The sequence below is a fragment of the Epinephelus lanceolatus genome, chromosome 16, assembly GCF_041903045.1.
Source record: "Epinephelus lanceolatus isolate andai-2023 chromosome 16, ASM4190304v1, whole genome shotgun sequence".
Classification (NCBI taxonomy): domain Eukaryota; kingdom Metazoa; phylum Chordata; class Actinopteri; order Perciformes; family Serranidae; genus Epinephelus; species Epinephelus lanceolatus.
In genome coordinates this window covers 34402324-34414619 of record NC_135749.1, presented here as the reverse complement: position 1 = coordinate 34414619, position 12296 = coordinate 34402324, and the positions used below count along the sequence as shown (strand labels likewise).

The 12296-nt window shown below is 41.4% G+C and overlaps 1 pseudogene across 1 annotated transcript; it reads right to left on the bottom strand.

The window, feature by feature from the left end:
* Nucleotides 1-6524: 6524 nt before the first annotated feature.
* LOC144467326 (Ig kappa-b4 chain C region pseudogene) lies at nucleotides 6525-6994 on the bottom strand (annotated as a pseudogene). The gene has a single exon (XR_013493589.1). The product of XR_013493589.1 is annotated as an Ig kappa-b4 chain C region pseudogene (transcript).
* Nucleotides 6995-12296: the final 5302 nt, after the last annotated feature.

Below are 12296 nucleotides of genomic sequence, written 5' to 3'. Positions count from 1 at the left end.
GTGAATAAGTGGGAATTCATCATAATATTCTGCAAGTAAATCAACTCATCCAACTCAAACCAAAGCTTTTCATAAAAAGGAAGTAACACATTCCTTATCAATACTCTGTTAAAGTGATTGATCCATTGATAGTCAGCATCATCAGAGTAATCCAAGTCCCTGTTGGAGTCAGTCAGAGCATTTCCATAGAGAGCCACTTTGCATCAGCAGCACCATGCTCCAGTGCTCTGGGAGAGTTTATAGTCCTGAGAGTTGAACACTGGATGACTGACAGCTGTCCTTCATGACAACAGAAGCCACAGAAATCCTCCTCATCAAAAACATGACTTTGATCTCCGTCCTCATCTGGACTCTCCTCTGCTGCTGCTTCACAGGTAAAGTCCAGTGAATCAAACTCCTCTCCTCTATCAACATCTGTCCCTCTGAAATGAAGCTGACAAAACCATGATGCTGCTTTATGTTTGTGTCTCTGTATCCTCAGAGTCCAGAGGTCAGGTCACAGTGACTCAGTCTGGAGCAGTGAGCTCTGCTGTGGGAGGCTCCGTCACCATCACATGTAGAACCAGTCAGGATGTTTATAGCTCTGACCGTTTAGCCTGGTACCAACAGAAAGATGGAGAAACTGCTAAACTGCTCATATACCTTGCCAGCACTCGACAATCAGGGATTCCAGGTCGTTTTACAGGCAGTGGATCAAACTCTGACTTCACTCTGACCATCAGTGGAGTCCAGACTGAAGATGCAGCAGTTTACTACTGTCAGAGTGAACACTACATCAACAGTCAGTGGTTGTTCACACAGTGAAAAAGCATCGTACAAAAACCTCCCTCAGTCAGACTGAACAGAAACTGAACTGACTGCTGCAGCTGGAAGCTACTGCAGAGACTGATACACTTCACTGAGGACACACACACACACACACACACACAAAGCATTGGCAGCTGCTGGTCTTTCAAACAGGGGAAGCTCACTTTAAGTTTACATCATAAAATTTGTCATATTGTAGCGAGGCAGTAACTTTTAAAAGGAACATTTCATTGAAGCAGTTTTTCAACCACACTCATGCCATAGAACCACAGCAAAACACACCTCAAAGATTTTATATGGGTTTAAACACCTGAACTGTGTACAAACGGTGAAAATGAGCTATATCGCTTATGGAAATAAGCAACTCCAGATGGCACTCTGTCAGAAGACTCCACTCGCAAATATCTGCATGGGACTGAGCTCGAGATGTGAAGTGCTGTCAGTCACAAAGGGGTTCAGCCTTGTAGACAATTCCTCCAATCATCATGCATACACCGAGCGTCCTCTCACGCATACCGTTCCATTAGGACCCAGGGAAGCTGAGCCTCCCTGGAAGTGACAATTTTGTTGCATTTATCCAATGACCGTCTCACTTTGCTACATGAAAAAAATCTGCTCAACGCTGTGTCATAGAAATGCATGAAGCATCCGCGTCCGCTGTGCTGAGATGAGAATGTATAAAAGGGAGGTCGCGTTTGAAAACTGGTGATAAACAGCTGACATTTGAACATCATAGTCATGGCGTTCAACGCATCCTAGAGCACATTTAATGCAATATAAATTCTTATTTTAATGTAAATTCAATAGTGCATATTTAACCATTTCTTCTATGAAATTTTAGGGGAAGTTCAACCTCCCTTGTTGTCTCAGAGCAATCGCCCCTGACACAAACTGTGCACACACAATTTTAATTAAAATCTCTTTTCCTTATTTGATTGATTTGTCAGTTAATAAAGAGGAAACAAGCTCAGACATTAAATTAGAAAAGACTTGGTCACGACCTTTGACCTCATACTGGATTGCAGCCATCTCAACTCTGTCCAGTTACAAGAAAACATCGACACACAGAGCAGCATCAGAAATATTCATGATAAAATGTAGTCCAAACAGAACTTGTGAATGAATGAATGAACTTTGTTAAATCTCTGCTTAACATAGTACGGAGCAACAACCCAATGCTGCAGGGATGCAGACACTCAGCAATCTCATTCGAAGTCACTTCTTGTGAGCTGTTTGGTATATGCATTTATTTTTCTATTTTCATTCAATAATATGTAATGCAGAAATACACCTTGATTAAACATAATGCTGTAGATTAGAATATGAGTGCTAGTGTGACCCAATAAACTGCAGTGCATTGCAAAGTTAAGCAAATCAACATTTACTGAAAAAAAGATGACTGAAATCACTTTCTAGATTCCAAACATTATTATCAAACGAAATACTCAGTCTCATTAACGTCTAATTATGTTAAGCCACGCAACATCATATTAAAGACACATTGTTTCAGTCACAAAATATATTAGGCTATAGCTCTAATATTTATCGTGGCAAAAAAACAAAAATAAACAGTTCTTTATGGTATAGCCTGTTTTACACAAAATGAATATTCACAGCCAATATAAGAAAACTTAAACGTGACAATTGAGTGTATTATTTGTGTTTCCTTTTACGCAGGTGGAACTTGCCCACCGTGCGCACCTCTCCTCCCTCTCCGGTCCCTGGCTGTTGGTCACAGATTTCTTCCCATGTAGCGTTCCTTTGTGAGACAGTCAGGTTTCTTTGCTGTAGCTCATTTAAGTGTTTATTGGCCTCATCTACCAACACCTCTAATTCCATAGGGTCGAATTTCACTTTGCGCTCTCTCTCCAAACTCACAATGCTGCAAACCATAAAACATGCAAAACCCTCATTTAAATAGGGTGTCTCCAACATGTTTGCACCTCTTGTCATTTACGCAATCACTCTTAGTAAATCACCTGCAAACCGCAGTTCAGCCCTACACGCAAAATTCTAGATTGCGCAGGCAAATTAGCACACGCACATTAGGATCTTAGTAGATCCGGCCCTAAGTTGTTAGATATGATAGAAAACATTGTTTGTGCATTTTCCCAAGAAATCCACCAAACTCTTGTATTACGATACGTTGAAAACCAACAAGCCCTGATCATAAAACGTTTCTGACCTCCTTGTGTCATAGGCCTGCATGGCATCATTAATGTAGGAGGGTGCCTGACTGTGTAGACCTCTAAAAGTGAAAACTAGTTTAAACTAGATTTTTTATTGAATGGGAAGTGGGCAACAAAAATGAAGACAAGTGTGATGTGAGATCTTTTTAAGGACCTGGTCAAAGGCCATATGACAGTCCACTGGACCACTGGTTAGTGATGCATGGATGTGAAAGACATGGCAAAACAAAGTTACAACAGAGTAATTGGACAAAATATATCGGTGTATTAGAATCTTGATTTTACCTCCAGGCACACCAGCACAACATTGTACAATGTGTCTTGACTGGAAAATACAGAAGTGGATCAGACACTTCAAATGCTGCTCAAGAGTCAATGCCTGGTCAAAAGTGACACCTATATTTCTGAGGGCAGATTGAACAGATGAAAAAAATAGAAACATCAGAACACTTTAACAATTAAACTTTGATAAGATGTTAGAAACATATCAGCATATAAAGCATCTTCTTAAAGTAACACCACAGTCACATCATCTTCTACACTGATGATATTACATTGAACATGAAAAAACCTGCGTCTTGTCTCTTTAAGTAAATAATGTGAATATTTATTGAAGCAGTTTTTTGTTTATTCTGTTCTGCTTTTAAATTTACAAAAAAAGATCAATTACAGACTGTGGAGTTTACATTTTCTCTAAGGTGTTTAAATTAACGTAGATCCCTTTGCCAAAAGAATTAACAAGACATCTAGCAAAATAAAACGGATGTCATGGTATGAAACCTTTTCTGTCACACTCTCTTAAGAGTGTGGTGAATATTTTTTTGGTCATTATTTTCTCTTTCACACCTGTAAAACAAAGACCCCACTATAAATATTCTAACAATTTTATGAACAGAATCAACTGCATTAACGTGGAGGAAGCCAAATGAAAATTTTACCGTCCTTTCATACCCTATTATATTAAGAAACATTGATATTACCAATGCTGTCACCACTGTGCAGGGCAGGAATTTCACGAGGGCCACGAGGGCCATGGCTCTTGTGCCCTCCTCATTTGGCCCTGTGCCCTTGAAAAAAATATCTGCCCTAAGGCCACAGTGGCCTTGATGCCCCGCCCGCACTGCCCCAGGTGATTTTGCGGTTTTCTCCTGTGCCTCTTTCCTGTCAACACGGCTTTGACACCTGCTCTGTTGAGAAAAAAAATGCGATGACATTGTGGACTCTTATTGAGCAACATCAAATGAGACGATGCCTACATCACCAGTGGTGAGTTTGATTCGAGCCTGGCATGAACGGGCTGTAAAGACAGCTTGACACCAGTCTATCACCGGCCGACCAGGAGACTTCATCAAACGCCTGAGCAGGGATCGGTACCGAGACCCGGTATTAAACAACCCAAGGCAAGTTTAATCAACACCGTAATAACAGTAAGCTCCGATATTATCTGCGTCACTTTTTAAAGTTTCGGTTTCATGTATCATCATTGTGCAGCGGTACAGATGAAGAGAATATAACTTCAAGATGACTCTAGTTAACGACAGCTACACTTGTTATTGTGAGTAAGTGCAATAAAACCTCTGCCAGCCAAGCCAATACTTTATCAATACATGTGATCAGCATGTAGAAAGCCACATTTCAGTCTGCTCTGTCCGCAGTCTCTCATTCACCGCTATTATGATTTACGATCGCGGTCGACACAAGCACATCGCGCTCGTGGTGCTAACAGCAAAGTGTTAAAGACAAACTAAATGAAAGCTGTCTGTGTGTAGGCTAACACTTTATCTGAACATGTACCTGAGGCAGCCGACCTGCAGACAGTGAGTGTCCTCAGTAGAGGAGGGACAGAGAGCAGGATGAATGACTGATACTGATGTTTGTCTTCATGCTGAGATAACGTGACTTTCTTCACTCAGTATTGTGATGTCAGGAGGAATATTTATATTCCAGTCAGATATTATTGGGTTTTAAATAGTGACTTTGGTGTTGTTGTAAACATGACTGTTGCTGCCATGGACTGTATAAAACTATATCCTGTGTAACTGGCCTATAAGGAAAGCATCAGGAGGTGAGGTGTGTGCATGTGTGCGTGTGTGTGTGTGGAGGAAAGGGGAGAGTGAGATGCTGGTAGAGATAGTGTGTGTTATTAGATACTGTTAATGTCACTTATTATGCTTCTGTGCATTGATAGCTCTTTTTAGTCTGTTTCTGCATCATGTTGAGGAGGGCCATGCCTGTAAATGTATGCAAAAAAAAAATAAAAAGAGGATCGGTTGCTCGCTGCTAAAAATGTGGCCCGTTGACATTATCTGGTTTTGAAATGCGGCCCAGTTGAAATAGCAGCCTAATTGAATAGCCCTGCTGTAGTTCGTTTGTTTGTTTGTTAGCTATCTAACAACACATCAAAAATAATTGTAAGCCATTCTTGTTCAGTGAATCAGTTTATCATGTACATTCAAAAAATATTTAGGCCTAATATTTAAGATTGTTTGCTTATAAATACATGAACCTGGTTGTTCTATATTTAAAACACATTGGGTTTATTAGTGCTATTAAATAAATCACATTATTACTTTTTATACTCATTATTATTAATAGCATTAGCAGTTGAGGCTTTGGTGCCTTGCTCAATGACAGCTCTTCAGCTCCCAGTCCCCACTCTGTGTTCAGTCGGTACAGGCACTTGAACTGGGGACCCTCTGGTTCCCAAGCCAAGTCCCAACAAACTGAGCTCCTGCCACTCATGTACGAAAGAAACATCGATTCACTACCCCATTTCAAATCACAACTCAAAACACATCTGTTTAAAACTGCCTATTCCATCTGATGCCAATTGCTCTGTCACTTTCTATTGTTTTTTTTTTTGTTTTTGTTTTTAAATTGTTGTTTCTTTTTAATGTCTTTTTAATGTCATTTTGTGTATCTGTACGGTGTCCTTGAGTGCCAAGAAAGGCGCCTTCAAATAAAATGTATTATTATTATTATTAAAAGACATAATTGACACTTTAACTATATCTATACATATAAGTGTCAAATCTGCTGGCAGACACTAAGAGACAGAGACTGTCCTTTGATCTCTCTCATGTCATGTCCTTTGTTGAAGTTACTCTGTCTCATTTAAATATGATTTGGTGGAAAATGTCAAATTAGATTCATGTTATGTCAATTTATGCAGATGATACACTGTTCCTCTTATTATTAAGAGCTTTGAATTAAAATCTTCTGTATAATTTATAGGCAGAATTTAACAACACACAAACTTAACTGGAGAAATTTCTTCCAGGACAGACATCAGTAATAACAGAGAGCTTTGGGTTTCACTATTAAGATGGTCTTACCATGTGTATTGTTACCAAAATAAATTGATTGATCTATCATGGGAACTGCAGTAGAAGATTATCCACAGTCTGAAAAAGTATTCTGAAAAATAAAGACTCACTGCTGTTGTGGCTTTTGTGCATTAGTTTGAGTAATGCTCCTAATATATAACATATGTCCAAGAAATGAAGTCACATGACGGAACTCATATGATACATTTGATCAAATCTTTATTGCTTTGAGATATTGAAACCATCAACACAAGCAAGAACATGTTCACACTGAAACGTCATGAGAGAGACAGAGAGCAGACTGAGAGCAGTAGCAGAGTAAAACCAGCAGCAGAGTCCCAGTGAGTCAGGTCAGGACTGGGAACACTGGTCTCTCCTCAGTGTCTCTGAGAGTGGAGTCTGGGAGCCCTGGGTGGCCTCACAGGTCACAGAGCCCACCTTCCTCCACTGGTCTGCAGGGAGCCTCAGGGTGCTGCTCCAGCTGTAGAGGCCGTCCTTCTCCAGCACCCCAGGGCTCCTGCTCTCCTCCCAGCTGCTGCTGCTGCTGCTGCTGCTGCCGTCCACCTTCCAGGCCAGACTCCAGTCTGAGGGGAAGCCCTTGTTGGCCAGACACATGAGCGTGGCCTTCCCCTGCTGCAGCTCCTCACTGGAGGGGGGCAGCACCGTCAGGGTGGGACGGACATCACCTAGGAGACACCAATCAGCTTACAGGACAGGGACCACACAGCTATTTTCTCCTTTAAGGAGTTTCTGTCAGATGGTTTTTCTGCTCCATCAGTCACTCACTCACACATTGTTTCACTTCCCTTTAAGAAGCCTCTCATGCAAATCAGCACAGAGAGAATCATCATACAGAATGACCTCAAATACATCAAACTACACTGGACATAAAATATCAGAATTTGGAAAAATTCTTTCTTATCCAAAACCTTGACTAACCATTACGTATTAATGGCATATTTAGTGGAAACAGAACCAAAATTAGAAATTAAACAGATTACAATCAAATGTTCTTCATGTGGATTTCAGTCATCATTAAAAAAAAGTGTTAAAAAGATTTTCAAAATCTAAAACACTAGATGACAAGATGAAGTGATCTTGCACATTTTCTAATACCCACTTTTATCTTCACTCTGTTCAACAATATTTAACAACTGATTCTTAATTTGTTCTAAAAACAGGTATTATTTAGCAGGAACATTTAGATATAATCTCAGAAAACATTTGGAAAACAGTTTTGTGAGTTTGCAGTTTTATCATCTCTATATTTCAAGCTTTTTTTTTTAAATCCCAGTGTGATGGAATTTTGTGAAGCCACTGTGAGTCACTCTCCATGGTTAAGGAGGAGAAATAAAAACATGAATAATAAACTCAGTTTTTTTTAATCTATTGCAAATATTACAAATCAGAATTTAAAACATAACAATATAGTACCTAGTATTTGTGAAGAAACTTACTTAACCTAATCAATACTCTGGTAAAGTGACTGATCCATTGATAATCAGCATCATCAGAGTAATCCAAGTCCCTGTTGGAGTCAGTCAGAGCATTTCCATAGAGAGCCACTTTGCATCAGCAGCACCATGCTCCAGTGCTCTGGGAGAGTTTATAGTCCTGAGAGTTGAACACTGGATGACTGACAGCTGTCCTTCATGACAACAGAAGCCACAGAAATCCTCCTCATCAAAAACATGACTTTGATCTCCGTCCTCATCTGGACTCTCCTCTGCTGCTGCTTCACAGGTAAAGTCCAGAGAATCAAACTCCTCTCCTCTATCAACATCCGTCCCTCTGAAATGAAGCTGACAAAACCATGATGCTGCTTTATGTTTGTGTCTCTGTATCCTCAGAGTCCAGAGGTCAGGTCACAGTGACTCAGTCTGGAGCAGTGAGCTCTGCTGTGGGAGGCTCCGTCACCATCACATGTAGGACCAGTCAGAATGTTTATACTTGGAGCAGCAACCATGCCTTAGCCTGGTACCAACAGAGAGATGGAGAAACTCCTAAACTGCTCATATACTATGCCAGCACTCGAGCATCAGGGATTCCAGGTCGTTTTACAGGCAGTGGATCAAACTCTGACTTCACTCTGACCATCAGTGGAGTCCAGACTGAAGATGCAGCAGTTTACTACTGTCAGAGTTATCATTACATCAACAGTCAGAACGTGTTCACACAGTGAAAAAGCGTTGTACAAAAACCTCCCTCAGTCAGACTGAACAGAAACTGAACTGACTGCTGCAGCTGGAAGCTACTGCAGAGACTGATACACTTCACTGAGGACACACACACACACACACACACAAAGCAGTGGCGGCTGCTGGTCTTTCAACCAGGGGAAGCTCACTTTAAGTTTACATCATAAAATTTGTCATAGTGTAGCGAGGCAGTAACTTATAAAAGGAACATTTCATTGAAGCAGTTTTTCAACCACACTCATGCCATAGAACCACAGCAAAACACACCTCAAAGATTTTCAGATGGGTTTAAACACCTGAACTGTGTACAAACGGTGAAAATGAGCTATATCGCTTATGGAAATAAGGAACTCCAGATGGCACTCTGTCAGAAGACTCCACTCGCAAATATCTGCATGAGACTGAGTTCGAAATGTGAAGCACTGTCAATCACAAAGGGGTTCAGCCTTTTAGACAATTCCTCCAATCATCACGCATACACCGAGCGTCCTCTCCTGGCCACCGCTCCATTAGGTCCCACGGAAGTTAAAGGGAAATTTCAGTTTATTTCAACCTGTCTCCTCTCGTCCTAAATTTGTTTCAAGTGACTAGTGACATAGAAATAATAGTTAGCATGTTAGCCGTTAGCCTAGATACAGCCGGGGCGCATAGTAGCGTCAGACCTGTTAAAATGTAAGTGAACGGGCAACCTTCAAGTGCAAAGTTAGTCCACTAAACAAGCTTTTCTTCCACAAAGAACGCCTCATATCGTTAGGATAAATGTCAGAGAACATATAGAAAACGACATGTAAACGTGTTGTCTTACCTTACCGGTGTGCTGCCATGTTTGTTTACCATTTAGCTCTGTTTTCCAAAGCGCGGCCGAAATATCGCGAGAACAAGTAGCGATCTCATAGCGTGCCTGAAATCTCGCGAGCTCTAGATAAAGCCCAGCTGGATACTACTCCAGGTGGAGGTGTCTCGTAGAGCCCTGCACGGGACTGTTTTCTTCAACCCGCTCCTGCCCGCTCCCGCTGAATTTCTGACCATTACCGCCCGCAACCGCAACGTGTGTATTACACTCCTGCCTGCTCCCGCAATGTGTATGTCCACTGCTGCCCGCACCCACAAAACTCTGAGAATTTATGCCCGCACAATAATAGAGATCGATGATTTTGTGTCTTCTCCCGTCCCGCAGCACAAAACATGTCATTTTATAGGCTATTAATAAAGAGATTCATGGGGTTGTTTGTTTCGTTTCCCTGGTCTGCATGTCTTTTGACGCACTGGTCAGGAATAGCGCTCCTATTTCATTGTTTTCATTTAGTTTTTAATGAAATAAAGGCTGTTTCATATTCTATTCTCCTCCTCTGTATTTTATTTATTTTTCTACCTTTATATAATCACGCAGTGATTGAGGTTAAGGCAGGCCTGGCGCCAGGATGAAGTTACTGAGGGGGCGGTTAAAAATTACGAGGGGGCAAATCTTTATTATGCAACATAGGTTCACACAGTGAGTTATAAAGAGCACGCAGACGGGTGTAATGACAGCGCGTCGCCGGTGAAACACAATAAACTGCACGTCTTCTTTCATGTTTGTCTCATGACAGATGGAGCTTACAGACACACAGACAGACAGACACACAGACAGGTGGAGCAAGCGGCAAATTGGTATGAAAGCTGGTTCAGGGCATATTTGTCCATTTATGAATAAATATAGACTGGAAACGCTCATGCATGTGCACCAAGATCCCACAGTGTTTTTTTTTAGCCCCCCGTTCCCGCCCGCAGCAAAGTCCCAATGCAGCCCTCTAGTGTCTCGTCCTCGGTCACATCCAGACCTTCAAAATAAGGCTGCAACCGGTCCCATTCCTTGCAACAGAGGCATTCGTCTTCTGTGGGCACTGGGGCACAGCATTCACAGGTACACCACCAATCTCCAGAGCTACACAGCCTTGCAGCAGCCATTTCTCCTCTCTCGTCCTCTACCTGTTGCGCCTCTCTCTCTCTCCTCCTCCATTCTTCAATTTCACAAAGCTCTTCCTCAGTGTATTCTGGCTCAAATAAATAAGGGCGGCCTTCAAACTCTGCAAAATCTAATTCCTCCTCCACAAAGTCGAAGTCTGGCAAAAAGTCAGCCATTATTCTATAAATCTTTCATAAAATAAATGAATGAACTTTTCAGGCTACTGTCCGGTTCTGCCTTCCAGCTGTTGCTGCTTGTTCTCGCGATATTTCAGGCACGGTATGAGATCGCTGCTTGTTCTCGCGATATGTTCTCTGACATTTATCCTAACGATATGAGGCGGTCTTTGTGGAGAAAAAGCTTGTTTAGTGGACTAACTTTGCACCTGAAAGGATGCCCGTTCACTTACGTTTTAACAGGTCTGACGCTACTATGCGCCCCGGCTGTATCTAGGCTAACAGCTAACATGTTAACTATTATTTCTATGTCACTAGTCACTTGAAACAAATTTAGGACGGGAGGAGACAGGTTGAAATAAACCGAAATTTCCCTTTAACTTCCGTGGGACCTAATGGAGCGGTGGCCAGGAGAGGACGCTCGGTGTATGCATGATGATTGGAGGAATTGTCTAAAAGGCTGAACCGCTTTGTGATTGACAGTGCTTCACATTTTGAACTCAGTCTCATGCGGATATTTGTGAGTGGAGTCTTCTGACAGAGTGCCATCTGGAGTTCCTTATTTCCATAAGCGATATAGCTCATTTTCACCGTTTGTACACAGTTCAGGTGTTTAAACCCATCTGAAAATCTTTTAGGTGTGTCTAACTATTATTTTTATGTCACTAGTCACTTGAAACAAATTTAGGACGAGAGGAGACATCTGACCATCAGTGGAGTCCAGACTGAAGATGCAGCAGTTTACTACTGTCAGAGTTTTCATTACATCAACAGTCAGTATTCGTTGACACAGTGAAAAAGCATCGTACAAAAACCTCCCTCAGTCAGACTGAACAGAAACTGAACTGACTGCTGCAGCTGGAAGCTACTGCAGAGACTGATACACTTCACTGAGGACACACACACACACACACACACACACACACACACACAGACAGAGGCCCAAAATACACACACATACACAAACAGGACCCATACATATGCATTAATGGACAGATGAGGGGACTGTCCATGGATAAGTGCCCGACGCAGTTGAGACTTGGGTACCTTGCTCAATGACAGCTCTTCAGCTCCCAGTCCCCACTCTGTGTTCAGTCAGTACAGGCACTTGAACTGGGGACCCTCTGGTTCCCAAGCCAAGTCCCAACAAACTGAGCTCCTGCCACTCATGTAAATGTAAACAGGCTTTATATGACCTGGAATTATAAAAATACAAAAGACGTCATTGACACTTTAACTATATCTACACATATATGTGTGTTACATAAGTGTCAAATCTGCTGGCAGACAGCAAGAGACAGAGACTGTCCTTTGATCTCTCTCATGTCATGTCCTTTGTTGAAGTTACTCTGTCTCATTTAAATGTGATTTGGTAGAAAATCTCAAATTAGATTCATGTTATGTGACTTTTTGCAGATGATACACTGTTCCTCTTATTATTAAGAGCTTTGAATTAAAATCTGCACAATAATTTCTAGGCAGAATTTAACAACACACAAACTTAACTGGAGAAATTTCTTCCAGGACAGACATCAGTAATAACAGAGAGCTTTGGGTTTTACTATTAGAAATGTCTTACCATGTGTATTGTTACCAAAATAAATTGATTGATCTATCATGGAAACTGCAGTAGAAGATTATCCACAGTCTGAAAC